Consider the following 20720-nt stretch of genomic DNA (forward strand, 5'->3'; position numbering starts at 1 on the left):
TAAAAGCATATATATGTGTGTGTGTGTGTATGTATATATATATATATAAGCCAGGAGGAATTTATTTTTCTTGGACGTTGAGAAGCACATTTTTTGTCAAGCCAGTATTAGAACTGTTAGGGATGTTAGGGATAGTTACAGTTCAGGGCACATATTTAATATTTAGTGATGTTAGGAAGAGGCAAGTGAAGTCCTCCTTTATATATTTGGTTAATAGGGGAGTCTTGGGAAACCAGATGGATTATAGTCCAAACAGGAAACAGAAATCACACTGATCATCAGATACAGAAGATGTAATGAAAATTATTTTAATTAGGTATAACATTGCCAACTGTTAAAAGAATAAAAGAAACATTCAAAGGTGTAAGAGAAGTGGCAGCTGCCAGAAGCTACTGCCTTGCCACCCCTACAGCTGAGGGAACAAAGAACAGGGGCAAAAGGGTCCTGTAGATCTGAAAATGAGACTTACAAGAAGAGGGCTCTTCTCCTCCTCGCCTGGTGAGTCAGAGCTCAGAAGAGGTGCCTCAGACCTCTGAGAAGGGGATTCTGCTGCTCTAGAGACAACTTCTACCATCATGGGGACAAAGCTTTGCACAGGTGTTTCTCACAGAAAACACAAACTGACAGAGATCCCCCCAAGTAAACAACAACAATAACAATCATTGGGGCAAGTCCTGCCTTCCAGCCTTGTAGCTTCCCTCTAGCGCCCTCTTTTGACAGAGTCTGTCAGGGGAATAGCTACCAATGCAGAAATCTGCGGTTTCATGTGCAGCATGCCGGAATTCTGAAGGACGGGATTGCCTCTGAAAATATCCTCAGTTCAGTTCTGTTCAGTTCTGTTCAGTTCAGTTGCTCAGTCTTGTCCAACTCTTTGCGACCCCATGGACTGCAGCACGTCAGGCCTCCCTGTCCATCACCAACTCCAGGAGCTTACTCAAAATCATGTCCATTTAGGCCATGATAGTATCTAAACCATCTCATTCTCTGTCCCTTCTCCTCCCACCTTCTATCTTTCCCAGAATTAGGGTCTTTCCATATGAGTCAATTCTTTGCATCAGGTGGCCAAAGTACTGGAGTTTCAGCTTCAGCATCAGTCCTTCCAATGAATATTCAGGAATGATTTCCTTTAGTTTATATGTTCTGACACGGATTAAATAAATGGATAATTTCAGGCAATAGTTCTATTTAGGGTGAGCCACTTAGAGCCAAGATCCTTTTCTTCCTTCTTGGATTGTGAAAAATAGAAAAACTCAATTCTGACTAAATTCCAATTATCTTCTTCCTATACTTTTAAATAAAGAAAACTACACTGACAACAAGCGAGCATGGGTCAGTTTCTACTCTACCTCTAGAGTATCTGTGATGACCCTAAGCAAATTATTTACATCGCTTAGGCTCAGTTTGCATTCTCATAACATGAAACTGTATCTTTTTTATTTTAAAAAGTTTGTTTGAGCATCAAGATGAGATAATATCATGAAAGCACTTTTTATGTCACCAAATCATTTTCTTCCTTTCCAAATCCAGAGAGTTTCTAAATATAACATGGTGAATTTCTACATCTCATATCTATTGTCTGCTTGTTCTTATAATTACCTAGGTTTATGTACATATCAAATAAATATTTTCCTTTGGACTTTAATCTCTGACTTTAATTTCTTTTTGTGCATTGCAAACATGATGGATTTTATGAATTAATCTTGTATGCTGCTGCTGCTAAGTCACTTCAGTCATGTCCGACTCTGTGCGACCCCATAGATGGCAGCCCACCAGGCTCCCCCATCCCTGGATTCTCCAGGCAAGAACACTGGAGTGGGTTGCCATTTCCTTCTCCAATGCATGAAAGTGAAAAGTGAAAGTGAAGTCGCTCAGTCGTGTCCGACTCTTAGCGACCCCATGGACTGCGGCCCACCAGGCTCCTCCATCCATGGTATTTTCCAGGCAAGAGTACCGGAGTGGGGTGCCATATAGTATTGCTTAAAGTGCAGCACTTTCTTGTCTTCCCATTGTTCATTGACATCAGTCTATACTGCTCACGTACATTATGGTCACATGTTATTTAAGCAACATCTCATGACATCTTCATCTCCACCTGTATTTTCAAAGTCTTTCTCCATAATATATTTTTGTATAATTTAAAATAGGCATAGCCTCTTTTGAGCTTCTACAAGAGAATGGTGTACCCTGTGTGAATATACTGCACATTTGTGTTTGTTAGAGAATCTTTTTATTCTGTAGCATATTAGTCATTTGTCTGTTTCTAATATTCTCATGACATTGTAAGCTTTTTGATATTAGAGGTCATTTTTTTCTATCAGCCCCTTATGGTGTCTTGGACATTGTAAATGCTTATTAAATACTTGTTGCATAATATATTCGAAGAAGATTTGGCAGAACTTTATGTTCAATTTGATATAAGGTGTGAAGGAGACAAAACAAGCAAAGATGACTCAGGTTTATGAGCCTGGGGGTGATGAGGACTTTTATGTAATACAGAAATTCAGAAAGAATGATGGATTAGAGGAAGGTTATGAACCCCATTTGTCAACATGTTCCAGTTTGGCTCTTGGGATAATACTTAGTTTAAGTGTTTTATTCAATTATGTGAGTATTTTGAGAAATTTGGAAAAGAGGATAAGCAATATCATAGAGTTATACCTTAGTGGTTTAAATTGAAACAAGGGCTTTATTTCCTGATGGAGGAGGAATAGAAATACCTAGGAGAGTGTTGCTATTGCTGCTGCTGCTAAGTCGCTTCAGTTGTGTCCAACTCTGTGCGACCCCATAGACAGCAGCCTACCAGGTTCCCCTGTCCCTGGGATTCTCCAGGCAAGAACACTGGAGTGGGTTGCCACTTCCTTCTCCAAAGCATGAAAGTGAAATGTGAATGTGAAGTCGCTCAGTCGTGTCTGACTCTTTGCGACCCCATGGACTGCAGCCTACCAGGCTCCTCTGCCCATGGGATTTTCCAGGCAAGAGTACTGGAGTGGGGTGCCATTGCCTTCTCTGAGGAGAGTGTTATTCACCTAATAAAACTAATTGAACACATGCCAATATTAAGTACAGAGATCCATTGGTATGTTCAACAGATAAGGTCCCCAAGTGTTGTGAAGCTTATAGATTTATCATTACAAATCGGTAGAGGCAAAACTTAAAGCAGAAATTATCAAGTGGTTAAAAAATATTAAACCCATAGGTTCGTATCTTTTCATATTCATCCTTTAAACAAATGTTTGTTGAGTGCCATTCAAAAACTAGTTATTGGGCTGTTATTTTTTGGGATATAGCAACAAATAAATCAGAAACCTTCAGAGACACTGCCATTTGGATCTAAAACTCTCAGAGTTAGACTGCTAATGACTGAGGCAATTTTCAGCCTTCAATTGTGTCTCAGCGCAGGAAGTTTATTCTATTTGTTTGGGTTTCTTATGAATAATAATCCAGGTTCTTAGACTTTTGAGAGTTCCTTGGACTACAAGGAGATCAAACCATTCAATCCTAAAGGAAATCAGTCCTGAATATTCATTGAAAGGACTGATGCTGAAGCTGAAACTCCAATACTTTGGCCACTTGATGTGAAGAACTGACCCATTTGAAAAGACCCTGATGCTGTAAAAGACTAAGGCAAGAGGAGAAGGGGACGACAGAGGATGAAATGGTTGGATGGCATCACTGACTCAATGGACAGGACTTTAAGTAAGCTCTGGGAGTTGGTGATGGACAGGGAAGCCTGGAATGCTGCAGTGCATGGGGTTGCAACAAGTCGGACACAACTGAGGGACTGAACTGACTGAAAACAATGCTGGAGATATAATATATATTTAATAAATACTTGATAAATAACTATGTTGAACGAAAGGCTGGATGCTGAAGTTATCTATCAAAACATTATTTTCATTGTTTCCTTATGAAAATTTGATGCTGAGAAATTTCCTCCACAGGTATATCTAGGTCTGTCATAAAGGAAGCAGTCCCAGTACTTGGCATCAACTTACAGCCAGATATGGGGATCAAATACCTAATTTGGCATTTGGAAAGGTGACAGGTTATCTTAGGGACCCAGATACAGGAAAATGAATTGAGTCTAGTTATTTAAGATGATGGTCTTTAACTAAGAAGGGACTCTTTTCTTAGAGTTGGGATATATGAACAGAAGTCAAGTTGGTTTGAGTGTGAGTCTCTTTAGTAGTGATCCAAAGCCCTTTACAATGCTTTTCACTAAGGTCTGGATTGTTTATCAAGTTTTCATGAAACTAATCCTGAAATTAGGCAAGAATACACAGAAGAATTGTACAAAAAAGATCTTCACGACCCAGATAATCATGATGGTGTGATCACTGACCAGAGCCAGACATCCTGGAATGTGAAGTCAAGTGGGCCTTAGAAAGCATCACTATGAACAAAGCTAGTGGAGGTGATGGAATTCCAGTTGAGCTATTTATTTCAAATCCTGAAAGACGATGCTGTGAAAGTGCTGCACTCAATATGCCAGCAAATTTGGAAAACTCAGCAGTGGCCACAGGACTGGAAAAGGTCAGTTTTTATTCCAATCCCAAAGAAAGGGAATGCCAAAGAATGCTCAAACTACCACACAATTACACTCATCTCATATGCTAGTAAAGTAATGCTCAAAATTCTCCAAGCCAGGCTTCAGCAATACGTGAACGGTGAACTTCCAGATGTTCAAGCTGGTTTTAGAAAAGGCAGAGGAACCAGAGACCAAATTGCCAACATCCACTGGATCATTGAAAAAGCAAGAGATTTCCAGAAAAACATCTATTTCTGCTTTATTGACTATGACAAAGCCTTTGACTGTGTGGATCACAAGAAACTGTGGAAAATCCTGAAAGAGATGGAATACCAGACCACCTGACCTGCCTCTTGAGAAATTTGTATGCAGGTCAGGAAGCAACAGTTAGAACTGGACATGGCACAACAGACTAGTTCCAAATAGGAAAAGGAGTACGTCGAGGCTGTATATTGTCACCCTGCTTATTTAACTTATATGCAGAGCACATCATGAGAAATGCTGGGGTGGAAGAAGCACAAGATGGAATCAAGATTGCAGGGAGAAATATCAATAACCTGAGATATGCAGATGACACCACCCTTATGGCAGAAAGTGAAGAGGAACTCAAAAGCCTCTTGATGAAGGTGAAAGAGGAGAGTGAAAACGTTGGCTTAAAACTCAACGTTCAGAAAACGAAGATCATGGCATCTGGTCCCATCACTTCATGGCAAATAGATGGGGAAACATTGGAAACAGTGTCAGACTTTATTTCTTTGGGCTCCAATATCACTGCAGATGGTGACTGCAGCCATGAAATTAAAAGATGCTTACTACTTGGAAGGAAAGTTATGACCAACCTAGATAGCATATTCAAAAGCAGAGACATTACTTTGCCAACAAAGGTCCGTCTAGTCAAGGCTATGGTTTTTCCAGTGGTCATGTATAAATGTGAGAGTTGGACTGCGAAGAAAGCTGAGTGCCGAAGAATTGATGCTTTTGAAGTATGGTGTTGGAGAAGACTCTTGAGAGTCCCTGGACTGCAAGGAGATCCAACCAGTCCATTCTGAAGGAGATCACCCTGGGATTTCTTTGGAAGGAATGATGCTAAAGCTGAAACTCCAGTACTTTGGCCACCTCATGCAAAGAGTTAACTCATTGGAACAGACTCTGATGCTTGGAGGGATTGGGGGCCAGAGGAGAAGGGGACGACAGAGGATGAGATGTCTGGATGGCATCTCTGACTCGATGGACATGAGTCTGAGTGAACTCCGGGAGTTGGTGATGGACAGGGAGGCCTGGCGTGCTGCGATTAATGGGGTTGCAAAGAGTCAGACATGACTGAGCGACTGAAATGAACTGAATCCTGAAATGGAGGGTGAATTGGCACCACATGGGGAAAAAAGTCACTGAACTATGAAGAAGTAAAGATGGACACTTTGGGTTTCTATGTAGCTGTAGATATAGAAAAATGTAAATAATAAGTCAGTTCACCAACATATTCAAGTAAATGGTTATTGAAGAGGTTAGAAGGACTTGCTTACTTGACCTAAGTGACATAACTGTTGTTAAGTTGCTAAGTTGTGTCCAACTCTATGTGACCCCATGGACTGTAGCCTGCCAGGGTCCTCTGTCCATGGGGTTTCCCAGGCAAGAATACTGAACTGGGTTGGCCCTTCCTTCTCCAGGGGGATTGTTCTCACCCAGGGATTGAACCCCTGTCACCTACTTGGCAGACAGATTCTTTACCACTGAGTCACCAGGGAAGCCCAAATTGACCATAAATGTTGGGAAGCGTAGTACAAAATAGCCATAAAAGGAAAAAGTCCTTAGGAAAATGGCTAAGGGCCAGAAGTACCCAGCTTTGTACGTGGACAGAAAAACATCTCCTGCCTTTGGTTATGCTTGGCGCCAAGATTTAATAATAAATAGGGATGTTCCTTGAGAAAACGGGTTGTGGGATAAGCACATGAGTTACTTAGAGCGCTCTGTCCTTGAAATGTTTTTACTGATTATGTGTTAACCCCGTATGTGCTCTGCTGGCCATATACTTTAAGCTCTTTGTTCCTGCTTCTATAAAAAGGTTTGACTGCAGAAATAAACTTGTCAGTCCTTGCAAGAGACTATCCAAGTGTCATTCTTTCAGGTTCGTCGCTTCCAAGTCCCGGGGAGAAAATCCCCAACAAGTGGCGCCACGAACAGGGACTTGAAAGGAAGGCTGAACAAAGCGACGAGCCCCTGCAGAAAGAGGTAAGCAGGATGGGACAACATAGCAGTAAAATTCCTTTCATTTCTATAATGCATCATTTTTTGAAACAAAATGGTGTTAATGTTTCAAGAGATCAGTTGAACAACTGCTATCATATTTTACAGGAACAATTCATGGTTCCCAGAAGAGGGGACACTCAATCTAAACATATAGAAAAGGGTTAAAAATAATGTTTTGCGAGCATATCGGCAAGGGTTACTTGGTCACTCATACGGGCTGTCATAGAACAAATTGAAGGACATAACATTGATTTGGAAGTAAAAACTATTCAATCTTTACCTAAATATGAGCTTAAAGAACAAGATATACAAGGTGCTTTGAAATATAAGAATGTTATGCTCAATCAGACACAATCCTTAGAAAAACAACTTAGAGACATATATATACAGGATATGTCAAAACTGAAGCCACTTAGAATGGAGGTCATTTCATTCAATGGACAGCCCAAATCTAAGGTTTTTCCTTCTGCTCCGCCTGTAACAGCAATTGCTAGCTTTGCTCGTACTAATCATTTCACTCTTCCTCGGGAGATGCCTGCTTGCACTTTTGCTTTCCCATTGCAATTTAATCAACCTACCCAAGACCAAAATACTTGGGCTAATCTAGATTTTAGCATGTTGTCTAATTTTAAGAAAGCATGTACTCTGTATGGACCTATTTCTCCTTACTGTATACAATTTCTCAGAGGATGGCCTGACCGTTGGATGCCATATGATTTTTTTTCAAGTAGCAAAGATGGCTTTAAATCCTCAACAATTACTGCAATAGCAAATGTGGGTTAATGATGAGGCCCGACAGCTGATGATTGACAAACAATCTCATGGTAACCCTGCCAATTTAACCTATGATATACTCACTGGAACAAGAGCCATGGCCGATATGATTGCGCAACTAGCTAATATTACCCCTCAGATGTTACATTTCATTAAAGAAACTGCCTGCAGGGCATAAGCAAAGGTTGATAGCACTAACTCTTATGGTTCATTTGTTAAGATTATTCAAGGACATGAGGAGGAATATTCTCAATTTATAGGAAAATTAAAGGATGCAATTGAGAAATCTATTAAGGATGTGACTTTACAAAGTATTATTTTAAAACAACTTGCTTTTGAAAATGCTAATGAGGAATGTCAATCCATGCTTAGACCAATTCAAGAGACTGGCTCTCTTATGGAATATTTGAAAGCATATAGGGATATCAGATCTAGTTCCCATAGAGCAAAATTGGCAACATTGGAAACCTTTAATGTACAAAAAGCTGCTAATGCCAAATGTTTTAACTGTGGGAAGCCCAGCCATATGAAAAAACAATGTTGCATGTCAACAAAGGCCAGAAAAAATAATACTACTTCTAATAAGAAGTGACCCTCAGGAATATGTCCAAGATGTAAAAAGGGGTTCCACTGGCTGAATGAATGTCATTCTAAATTTGTTTAGGATGGTAACACCTTGAACCCTGATGCACAACAAAAACAACAGGGAAACCAATAAAGGGGCTGTCCTCTAGCCCCACTACAAAAGGAGGACCTAGCGTTATGATGCTACAAGCAGCTACATCTAAGAATGCTTGCATTGATATACCTAGTCCTTATGATAAGGAACTAATAGAACTGTACAACCCCCACAAAATTTCCACTGGATATTATGGCCCAATTCCACCCGGGACAATGGGACTGATTTTGGGACATAGTAGCTGCACAAAGAGAGGTTTAATGGTATTGACCGGTGTTGTGGATAAAGATTATGAAGGGGAAATACATATTATGGTAAATGTTGTGAAAATGGGAAATGTATACTTACAAAAAAAGGAACATTTTGCACAATAATTACTTTTACCATATGTCAAACCAATAAAGGCATCTGATAAAGTTCGGCAGGGAGGCTTTGGCAATACCAACCTTACTGCTGCACTATCCACCTTATTAAAGGAACATCGGAAACCCATGCTTACTTTACGCATACAGGGAAAGAATTTCACAGGCATGTTAGATACCGGAGCTAACATTTCAATCATTAGAGCTGCAAAATGGGCCCTTGATTGGGATAAGGTTATAGCTCCTTCTAGACTATTAGAAGTAAATGAAGCTAATGCCACACAAACTTTTGTCAATGCATCCTATTTACAAATGTATAGCCCTAATCAAATTGTAGCTTATCTTAAACCTTATATTACTAATATCCCAATCAATTTATGGGGACGGGATTTTCTTGAACAAACGAAAGCCACAATTTCTTTAAATGAACCTTTTAATGGGGGCCATTGAGTTAACAACGCTGCCCCTCGATTGGGAATCTGATACCCCAGTATGGACACCTCAGTGGCCCCTAACTAAAGAAAAATTGGCAGCTCTTACGCAATTAGTTAATGAACAATTACATAAAGCTCATATAGAACCTTCATTTTCCCCCGTGGAATTCCCCTATTTTTGTAATAAAAAAGAAATCAGAAAAATGACAAATGTTGATAGATTTAAGAAATGTTAATAATACTGTGTTACCTATGGGGCCCTTACAACCCGGATTGCCCTCCCCATCTATGGTACCAAAAGGATGGTCTATAGTTATTATTGACTTACAAGACTGCTTTTTTACTATACCTTTGCACCCTAAAGATAGAAAACGTTTTGCCTTTTCAATTCCTTCTATAAATCACATAGCTCCTGTTAAAAGATTTTAATGGAAGGTACTACCTCAGGGAATGATGAACTCCCCTACCATTTGCCAATATCTCATATCTGTTTTATTACAACCCATTAGAGATAAATATCCTACTGCGTTTATAATTCATTATATGGATGATATACTTCTCTCTATGGAATCTGAACTCTATTTACAACAGTTATATAATGAAGTTACTACTATTCTTCAAAATCATGGCCTGCTTGTAGAACCAGATAAAATTCAATGGAAAGCACCCTTTAATTATTTAGGACATGTTATGGAAGAATCTAAAATCAAACCTCAAAAAACTCAAATTTCTATGCAATCTCTAGCACACTGAATGATTTTCAAAAATTGCTAGGAGATATTGACTGCAGCCATCTGTTGGCATCCCCACCTATGCCTTACAAAATCTATTTAAAATTTCAAAGGGATCCCCTGACCCTAATAGTCCTAGACAACTAACAAAAGAGGCCAAAGAAGAACTGGCCTTAATGGAGAAACACATTCAACAATCTTTTTCAACTCGGCTAGATTATGATCAACCAGTTTGTTTAGATATATTCCCCACTGAACATTTGCCCGCTGCAATTATAGCTCAACATAGCCCAATAGAATGGGTATATTTACACACTAAACAGTCTAAAAAAATTGTAGCATATATTGAGAAAATAGGGCACTTAATTGTGTCAGGAAGAAGCCATGTACAAACTTTGACTGGATTTGATCCATATGCAATACACGTTCCCTTGACAAAAAAGGAATTACAAATTGCCTTACAATATAACTTGACCATGCAAATGGCATTAAATGATTTTCAAAATGTTATCTCATTTCATTTACTGAAAGGAAAATTATAGGACTTTCTACAATGTACTAAATTCATTATAACTAATATCATTGCATCCCAGCCTATTTTCAACACACCCATCTATTTCATTGATGGCAACAAGAAACGCATAGCAGAGATTGTCGGCCCTGATATCAAATAGAAATTACCCACTACCTGTTCTTCAGTACAAAGAATTGAATTGTATGCTTTAGATGCTCTTTTGTCACTTCAACCATCATCCTTTAACGTATATACTGATTCCAAAAACCTTGCTTCCCTTTTTCCTGATTTTGTTACCGCCTTTTTATACAGTCTAGATGAAGAATTATATACTCTCTTTTCACAGACTCAAGCTTTAATTCACTCACGTATGGAATCCTTCTTTATTGCACATCAGATCAGATCAGTCGCTCAGTCGTGTCCCACTCTTTGCGACCCCATGAATCGCAGCACGCCAGGCCTCCCTGTCCATCACCAAGCCCCAGAGTTCACTCAGACTCACGTCCATCGACTCAGTGATGCCATCCAGCCATCTCATTCTCTGTCGTCCCCTTCTCCTCCTGCCCCCAATCCCTCCAAGCATCAGAGTCTTTTCCAATGAGTCAACTCTTCACATGAGGTGGCCAAAGTACTGGAGTTTCAGCTTTAGCATCATTCCTTCCAAAGAAATCCCAGGGCTGATCTCCTTCAGAATGGACTGGTTGGATCTCCTTGCAGTCCAGGGACTCTCAAGAGTGTTCTCCAACACCACACTTCAAAAGCATCAATTCTTCAGCACTCGGCCTTCTTCACAGTCCAACTCTCACATCCATACATGACCACAGGAAAAACCATAGCCTTGACTAGACGAACCTTTATTGGCAAAGTAATGTCTCTGCTTTTGAATATGCTATCTAGGTTGGTCATAACTTTCCTTCCAAGGAGTAAGCGTCTTTTAATTTCATGGCTGCAGTCACCATCTGCAGTGATTTTGGAGCCCAGAAAATATAAAGTCTGCCACTGATTCCACTGTTTCCCCATCTATTTCCCATGAAGTGGTGGGACCGGATGCCATGATCTTCATTTTCTGACGTTGAACTTTAAGCCAACTTTTTCTCTCACCACTTTCACTTTCATCAAGAGGCTTTTGAGTTCCTCTTCACTTTCTGCCATAAGGGTGGTGTCATCTGCATATCTGAGGTAATTGATATTTCTCCCCGCAATCTTGATTCCAGTTTGTGTTTCTTCCAGCCCAGCGTTTCTCATGATGTACTCTGCATATAAGTTAAATAAACAGGGTGACAATATACAGCCTTGACGAACTCCTTTTCCTATTTAGAACCAGTCTGTTGGTCCATGTCCAGTTCTAACTGTTGCTTCCTGACCTGCATACAAATTTCTCAAGAGGCAGATCAGGTGGTCTGGTATTCCCATCTCTTTCAGGATTTTGCACAGTTTATTGTGATCCACACAGTCAAAGGCTTTGGCAGAGTCAATAAAGCAGAAATAGATGTTTTTCTGGAACTCTCTTGCTTTTTCGATGATCCAGCAGATGTTGGCAATTTGATCTCTGGTTCCTCTGCCTTTTCTAAAACCAGCTTGAACATCTGGAAGTTCACGGTTGACATATTGCTGAAGCCTGGCTTGGAGAATTTTGAGCATTACTTTACTAGCGTGTAAGATGAGTGCAATTGTGCAGTAGTTTGAGCATTCTTTGGCATTGTCTTTCTTTGGGATTGGAATGAAAACTGACCTTTTCCAGTCCTGTGGCCACTGCTGAGTTTTCCAAATTTGCTGGCATATTGAGTGCAGCACTTTCACAGCATTATCTTTCAGGATTTGAAATAGCTCAACTGGAATTCCATCACCTCCACTAGCTTTGTTCGTAGTGATGCTTTCTAAGGCCCACTTGACTTCACATTCCAGGATGTCTGGCTCTAGGTCAGTGATCACACCATCGTGATTATCTGGGTCATGAAGATCTTTTTTGTACAGTTCTTCTGTGTGTTCTTGCCATCTCTTCTTAATATCTTCTGCTTCTGTTAGGTCCATACCATTTCTGTCCTTTATCAAGCTCATCTTTGCATGAAATGTTCTATTGGCATATCTGATTTTCTTGAAGAGATCCCTAGTCTTTCCCATTCTGTTCTTTTCATCTATTTCTTTGCATTGATTGCTGAAGAAGGCTTTCTTAACTCTTCTTGCTATTCTTTGGAACTCTTCATTCAGATGTTTATATCTTTCCTTTTCTCCTTTGCTTTTTGCTTCTCTTCTTTTCACAGCTATTTGTAAGGCCTCCCCAGATAGCTATTTTGCTTTTTTGCATTTCTTTTCTGTGGGAATGGTCTTGATCGCTGTCTCCTGTACGATGTCACGAACCTCATTCCATAGTTCATCAGGCACTCTATCTATCAGATCTAGGCCCTTAAATCTATTTCTCACTTCCACTGTATAACCATAAGGGATTTGATTTAGGTCATACCTGAATGGTCTAGTGGTTTTCCCTACTTTCTTCAATTTAAGTCTGAATTTGGCAATAAGGAGTTCATGGTCTGAGCCACAGTCAGCTTCTGGTCTTGTTTTTTGTGACTGTATAGAGCTTCTCCATCTTTGGCCGCAAAGAATATAATCAATCTGATTTCGGTGTTGACCATCTGGTGATGTCCATGTGTTGAGTCTTCTCTTGTGTTGTTGGAAGAGGGTGTTTGTTATGACCAGTGCATTTTCTTGGCAAAACTCTATTAGTCTTTGCCCTGCTTCATTCCGTATTCCAAGGCCAAATTTGCCTGTTACTCCAGGTGTTTCTTGGCTTCCTACTTTTGCATTCCAGTCCCCTATAATGAAAAGGACATCTTTTTTGGGTGTTAGTTCTAAAAGGTCTTGTAGGTCTTCATAGAACAGTTCAACTTCAGCTTCTTCAGCATTACTGGTTGGGGCATAGACTTGGATTACTGTGATATTGAATGGTTTGCCTTGGAAACGAACAGAGATCATTCTGTCGTTTTGAGATTGCATCCAAGTACTGCATTTCGGACTCTTTTGTTGACCATGATGGCCACTCCATTTCTTCTGAGGGATTCCTGCCCGCAGTAGTAGATATAATGGTCATCTGAGTTAAATTCACCCATTCCAGTCCATTTCAGTTCGCTGATTCCTAGAATGTCAACATTCACTCTTGCCATCTCCTGTTCGACCACTTCCAATTTGCCTTGATTCATGGACCTGACATTCCAGGTTCCTATGCAATATTGCTCTTTACAGCATTGGACCTTGCTTCTATCACCAGTCACATCCACGCTGGGTAATCTTTTTGCTTTGGCTCCATCCCTTCATTCTTTCTGGAGTTATTTCTCCACTGATCTCCAGTAGCATATTGCGCACCTACTGACCTGGGGAGTTTCTCTTTCAGTATCCTATCATTTTGCCTTTTCATACTGTTCATGGGGTTCTCAAGGCAAGAATACTGAAGTGGTTTGCCATTCCCTTCTCCAGTGGACAACATTCTGTCACATCTCTCCACCATGACCCGCCTGTCTTGGGTTGCCCCACGGGCATGGCTTAATTTCATTGAGTTAGACAAGGCTGAGGTCCTAGTGTGATTAGATTGACTAGTATTCTGTGAGTATGGTTTCAGTGTGTTTGCCCTCTGATGCCCTCTTGCAACACCTACCGTCTTACTTGGGTTTCTCTTACCTTGGGCGTGGGGTATCTCTTCACAGCTGCTCCAGCAAAGCGCAGCCATTTTCCTTACCTTGGACGAGGGATATCTCCTCACCGCCGCCCTTCCTGACCTTCAATGTGGGATAGCTCCTCTAGGCTCTCCTGCGCCAGGGCTGGCCCGAGCAGCTACCGCTCTGGGTAACTCCTCTCGTTGCCTCCCCTGGCCTCGGGAGTGGGTTGCTCCTCCTGGCCGCCGCCCCTGGCCTCAGGCATCGGGGTGTGGGGTAGCTCCTCCCAGCTGTCGCCCCTGGCCATATATGTGCTCATTCAAGTTTACCTGGCCCTCTGGTCACAGGAAATGATGCTGTTGACAGACTCATAGCTCCCATTTTTACATTTGCCAATGACGAACATGCTAATCTTCATAACATAGCTAACAGATTGCACTCTAAATACCATATACCTCTCACTGAAACACGGCATGTTATTAAAACCTGTGATGTCTGCACCCCTCTGCACTTATGAACTACGATTTCAGGAGTTAATCTCCGGGGGCAACAACCTCATTCCCTTTAGCAATCTGACTTCACTCACTGCTCCTTAAAGAAAATTTTCTTTACTTTTTGTCTCAATAGATACATTTTCCAATTTTGTCTGGACAGTACCTGTCTCTTCAGAATCCAATAAACACGCCATTTCCACACTCTTACTCATCTTCCCCATTATGGGGATTCCTTCTGTCTTTGATAACAGACAATGGACCTACATTTACCTCGCATTCATTTTGTTCATTTTTATCAGAATGGAACATCACACACATTACAAGAATACCCTATAATCCTCAGAGTCAAGCCATTATTGAAAGAGCCCACCACACCCTAAAAACTCATTTACTAAAACAGAAAGGGGGAATATGGAAGAGGAGATACACTTCTTATCCTATGAACCCTCAATTATTATTGTCTTTAACTCTTTATTCCCTAAATTTTTTAAACTTAACAAAAAATAATTCTGACACTTGTGCAGATAGACATTTTGCAGAAGACAAAAACAGCAAATTAGAAATCAATACACCAATATGGTATAAGCAATTTAATCAGTGGCTGCCAGGAATCTTACGGCTCCTAGGCAAGGGTTATGGTCTTGTCATTGCAGATGGAGAGGAAATCTGGGTTCCCCTTCACCATGTCCATTACCGAGAGGGACCCCAGACCGGACTTCCTCGGGAAGTGATGAAGTTGACGCGAAGGGTCTCGTCAATGACCCTGGAGGAGCCAATGAGGAAACGCCATCGTCTGAATCCTTACCCAACATGGGCTCAAGTGAAAACATGACTCGTCAGGCTGAGCAGACACTGAAGAGTACTGGAACTCCTATGACTCCAGATAAGCTGTTTTTGGCAATGTAAACTGTTCTGAAGAGCAGGAGGAACATCATAATTGCTCCTGGTTTAATAGATCAAGCATTGGAGGCTTTCATAAATCTAAGACAAGTTTCTGGACTGATAAGGACATATTGCTGAATTGGTATAATGGGGGCTTATCACCCTCATGACCCAGGATTGTCGTCCCCATTGTTGGGCCAGAGCAATGGCACATTTGGAAAATTCCAGCAGCTTTAGAGCACTTCGCTAGTGTTTATGGGACTGTGGGTGTGTTTCGTCCTTCTAATTATACCTTCCTATATAATAGTACTGGCTATATTCAATCGTGTGTTCACCTTCCGTACTTGTTTATTATAGGGCATTTTGATATCGACTTATCGGCCAAGATTGTCAATTGTACTGCATGTGCATTGTACACCTGCCTTAGTCACACCATTTCATATCACAATGCTAGCATTGTGCTAGTTAAACAAAGATCTGAGTTATGGCTTCCCGTAAACTTAATTGAACCTTGGACTGATTCTGTATTTTTTTCTGTGTTATTGAAAACTGGGCTTAGGTGATCTAAGCGCATCATTGGGTGGATTATTGCAGGCATCTTAAGCCTTATCTCCATTGTGACTGTAGGAACTTTGTCTGGTATGGCTTTACATAATTCTATACAAAATCATGATTTTATCACTGCTTGGCACAAAGACTCTCATGATCTGTGGACTCGACAAGCTCAAATAGATCAGCAATTACAAACACGAATTAATGAGTTACAAACTGTGGTTATCTACTTAGGAGATCAAATGCAGCAACTGACTTTCCGAACACGTATACGCTGTCACTGGAATTTTACTTCTTTTTCTCTGACTAACATGCCCTATAGTAGCACTGAATATCCTTGGGATAAAGTTAAGGCGCATTTGCAGGATCTCACAGATAACTCAAGTTTAGACATCAATTTGTTGAAACAACAAGTTGCTAATTTTCAAGTTAGAGTACCTAGGGAATTGTATAGCACTCAATTTTATGATACTTTAATGAAAACCCTATCGTCTCTAGACCCTAGAGCTTGGCTTTCAGGAAGCAATATTTTTATATATGTATTAATCACCCTGCTCTTTTTGTCATTGCTTATAGGATACAGAAGTCTCTACTCAAGACTCCGTGCCTCCCACAATGGAGTCCAACTAACAGCCGCCATGCTTAATTTAAAAACAAAAGGAGGATATGTTGGGAAGCGTAGTACAGAATAGCTGTAAAAGGAGAAAGTCCTTGGGAAAATGGCAAAGGGCCAGAAGTACCCGGCTTTGTATGCAGACAGAAAAACATCTCCTGCCTTTGGTTATGCTCGGCGCCAAGATAATAATAAATAGGGATGTTCCTTGAGAAAACGGGTTGTGGGATAAGCACATGAGTCACTTAGAGCGCTCTGTCCTTGAAATGTTTTTACTGATTATGTGTTAACCCCATATGCGCTCTGCTGGCCGTATACTTTAAGCTCTTTGTTCCTGCTTCTATAAAAAGGTTTGACTGCAGAAATAAACTTGTCAGTCCTTGCAAGAGACTATCCGAGTGTCATTCTTTCAGGTTCGTCGCTTTCAAGTCCCGGGGAGAAAATCCCCAACAATAAACCTCAGACAAAATTATGAGTTGATAAAAGCTTTTAACGGAGAAGGCAATGGCACCCCACGCCAGTACTCTTGTCTGGAAAATCCCATGGACGGAGGAGCCTGGTAGGCTGCAGTCCATGGGGTCGCTAAGAGTCAGACATGACTGAGTGACTTCACTTTCACTTTTCACTTTCATGCATTGGAGGAGGAAATGGCAACCCATTCCAGTGTTCTTGCCTGGAGAATCCCAGGGACAGGGGAGCCTGGTGGGCTGCCGTCTATGGGGTCACACAGAGTCGGATACGACTGAAGTGACTTAGCAGCAGCAGTAGCAGCAGCAAGAACATTTTATGCAAAAGATGTTGCTCAATATGAATGCCTATTAATAGGCAATAGCTCATAAAGCAATAACTTATCTCAGTACATCAACAGAAAGAGTATAAAATTGTATAGTAAAGCCTTCTGGTGGACTCGCTATCAAAGAACATACTTTATGGCTTTGAAAATGAAAAATGAATTTATAGTTTGAAGTGCCAAAAAAGATAAACTTGTACCTGAATTTTTTGTCCTCCATGATAGCATGTTTTCTATTTTCTATTTTGGGTGGCTAGTGGTAAAGAACACGTCTGCCAATGCAGGAGACTTAAGAGACGTAGATTCAATCCCTGGGTCGGGAAGATCTCCCGGGAGAGGACATGGCAACCCACTCCAATATTCTTGCCTGTAGAATCCCATGGACAGAGAGTCCTGGTGGGCTACAGTCCATAGGCTTGCAAAGAGTCAGACATGACTGAAGTGACTTAGCCCTCATTGCACACACACCTTTTAATAATTTAAGTTATTTAGACAACTAAGTTTTAATAGTATTAATGGATTTATACTTTACACTGTTTCTAGTGTGATCAAATACAAATCTGAATTTAGTAGGTAATGTTTCTGCAACTTTCCTCATTAAGAAAAAAAAGCATAAAACTTTATGCCTGCTTGAGATTATACTGAGACTTTTTTACCTGTTGAATTTTCTTTGTTATAGGAATGGGTAGGGAACACAAATATAAACAGCCTAGAATGGAATAATATGAGGTACATGTTAACAACTGCCCTGAGGGCAGTCTGATTTCCTGGACCTATTGCAAAAGGAGAATCATCTCAAGCCCTGGAAGGTGACCCTGGGGCTTAACAGTATAAAAGTTTGAGGTTGGCTAAGAGTCAGAAAACTAAGATCATGGTATCCAGTCCCATCACTTCATGGCAAATAGATGGGGAAACAGTGGAAACAGTGGCTGACTTTATTTTTCTGGGCTCCAAAATCACTGTAGATGGTGACTTCAGCCATGATATTAAAAGACGCTTACTCCTTGGAAGGAAAGTTATGACCAACGTAGACAGCATATTAAAAAGCAGATATATTACTTTGTCAACAAAGGTCCATCTAGTCAAGGCTATAGTTTTTCCAGTGGTCATGTATGGATGTGAGAGTTGGACTCTAAAGAAAGCTGAGCACTGAAGAAATGATGCTTTTGAACTGTGGTATTGGAGAAGACTCATGAGAGTCCCTTGGACTGCAAGGAGATCCAACTAGTCCATCCTAAAGGAAATCAGTTCTGAATATTCATTGGAAGGACTGATGTTGGAGCTGAAACTCTAATACTTTAGCCACCTGATGCGAAGACCTGACTCATTTGAAAACACCCTGATGCTGGCAAAGATTGAGGGCAGGATGAGAAGGGGACGACAGAGGATGAGATGGTTGGATGGCATTATCGACTCAATGGACATGAGTTTGGATGGACTCCGGGAGTTGGTGATGGACTTGGAGGCCTGGTGCACTGTGGTACATGGGGTCGCAAAGAGTCAGACACGACTGAGAGACTGAACTGAACTGAAGAGTACCATAACATCTGAGGCCCTTCATGATCAGACACCAGCTTATTTTGTCTGCCTCTACATTATACTTGACTTTACATTTTTATTCCATATGACCATTCACCACTTCCCAAACAAAACCACATTTTTGATAACTATAGGCATTCCAGCTTATACTTTCACTTTTCACTTTCACTTTCATAGGTATTCCGGCTTATACTATCAGCCTGAGGCACCATTACTTCACCCTCTTCTTCTCCAGGTTCTTCATGGCCTTGGGCTTTAAACTAACAAGTAGATATTCAACACATTGAAAGAGCCCTTTATAATATTGAAGAGCCTTCAAACCTATTATTTTATATGATTTTTTATAAAAATCTTTTCAGGATTTTATGTTACAGTCAAACTAGTTTAAAATACAATTTTTCAGTTGAGGAAAATGGAAAACATAGATGTTCTTTGACCCACTACAGATTACACAAATATTTGATGAAGAATTTGAACTTGAGCAATTCATTTTAAAGCAAAGTTTTTTTTTCAGTACCATATAGAACCCCATGACATCTTTCAATTTATAGAATGATATAACTCAAGAATTGGAATAGCTTTGATAAATTTAATTTAGTTGAATTTTCTTTCTTGCTTTCACTAAATTATTTTTTTTCTGATAGGCTTCCTTGAAAGGTAAAAGGCTGTCATCAGTGCATAGAGTGCAAAAAGCATTCCTGGTTTAATATATACCAAGTCTGAACTTTATGCTATTAAGAACTGTGGCTTTGTCATTAAGTTTATCACATGGTAACCATGAAAAAGCAAACAATATCCATGTTCTGTTTCCATGTGATAGACCAACATTTTATTTACCCAGAAATGTTGAAAACGCTGGCAATTCCAAAGGAGTCTTTAATTATAATGTAGGGTAAGAATTGATTTATCAAAAGTGCTAAGATTCCGATTTAGAGTTTCACAAGAGACTTTGATTTTCCCAAAGTGATATAGAAGCCTTTGGAATAGCTTTGCACTATAGTTATCTACAGTCAACTAATTTACCTATGGAGCATACAGGGTTTGTGGCAAGTATTTTGATTCCCAAAGGAATTCCCGAAGGCCAAACCAGCATGAATCATAGAGATTAAAAGTTCCTGCTTCACCATCACCACCACCTCCACCACTATTACTATTACTACTACTGTATGCTTTGTTGAAGTTCTATACCTTTATGTACTGAAAAAAGGTGGAAATGAATCATGAAACTGTAATTAAGGGTGAGGGAAAATAGGAGGAGAGATTATATTTTGTCAGATCTTTTATTCTTTATCTCTAGTTTCTAGGTTTTGAATAAGTAGAGTGAGATGAAAGAAGGTCCCTGCTGTCATACTGAAAGACAAAGTCACGGTTCCCAGTGCTCAAGTACAACCTCTGGGTTGAATACATCACAGTTAAATCTTGGGAGTATCTTAGTTCTATGCTGGCAGAGAAAGAATGCCTCTGTACATATTTAGTGTTTGTAAATAGGATGAGAGAAAAAAAATTAAATGACTTGAGGATCGTTGTGGCCCCAGAGAGGTTTAAGAGGGCAACTAAAAGTCTTAAGACTTGTATTTGACAATTTCCACTCTTGTTGCCATAGGTAATTTGAGGTTTGTTGAGCTACTCTTCAGTGTATTTTTGACAGAACGTTGAAGCAGGATTTATGGAACTGGGTTTAATTATGGCTTAAATATTCTCTATTTCTGTTAACTTTGGCCAAGTCACTTAATTTCTCTAGTTACCTCTTTTCCTTTTCAATAGAACAAACTTGACAATATCAATCTTTTATAACTCACAAAACTTTTGTGAGACTTAAATAAGTTGATGGCTAATGATTGCATCATAGAAAGTGAGTCTAGCAAATCTTTTGGTATTTTTTACATTCATGTAATCACATTTTCCAACCATATTTTTGTTTAATAGAATTGCAG

General features: G+C 40.1%; 1 pseudogene; it reads left to right on the forward strand.

The window, feature by feature from the left end:
* Positions 1-10053: 10053 nt before the first annotated feature.
* Positions 10054-16490, forward strand: LOC129644471 (endogenous retrovirus group K member 18 Env polyprotein-like; annotated as a pseudogene).
* The last annotated feature ends 4230 nt before the right edge of the window (positions 16491-20720 follow it).

The sequence above is a fragment of the Bubalus kerabau genome, chromosome 2, assembly GCF_029407905.1.
Source record: "Bubalus kerabau isolate K-KA32 ecotype Philippines breed swamp buffalo chromosome 2, PCC_UOA_SB_1v2, whole genome shotgun sequence".
Lineage (NCBI taxonomy): Eukaryota > Metazoa > Chordata > Mammalia > Artiodactyla > Bovidae > Bubalus > Bubalus kerabau.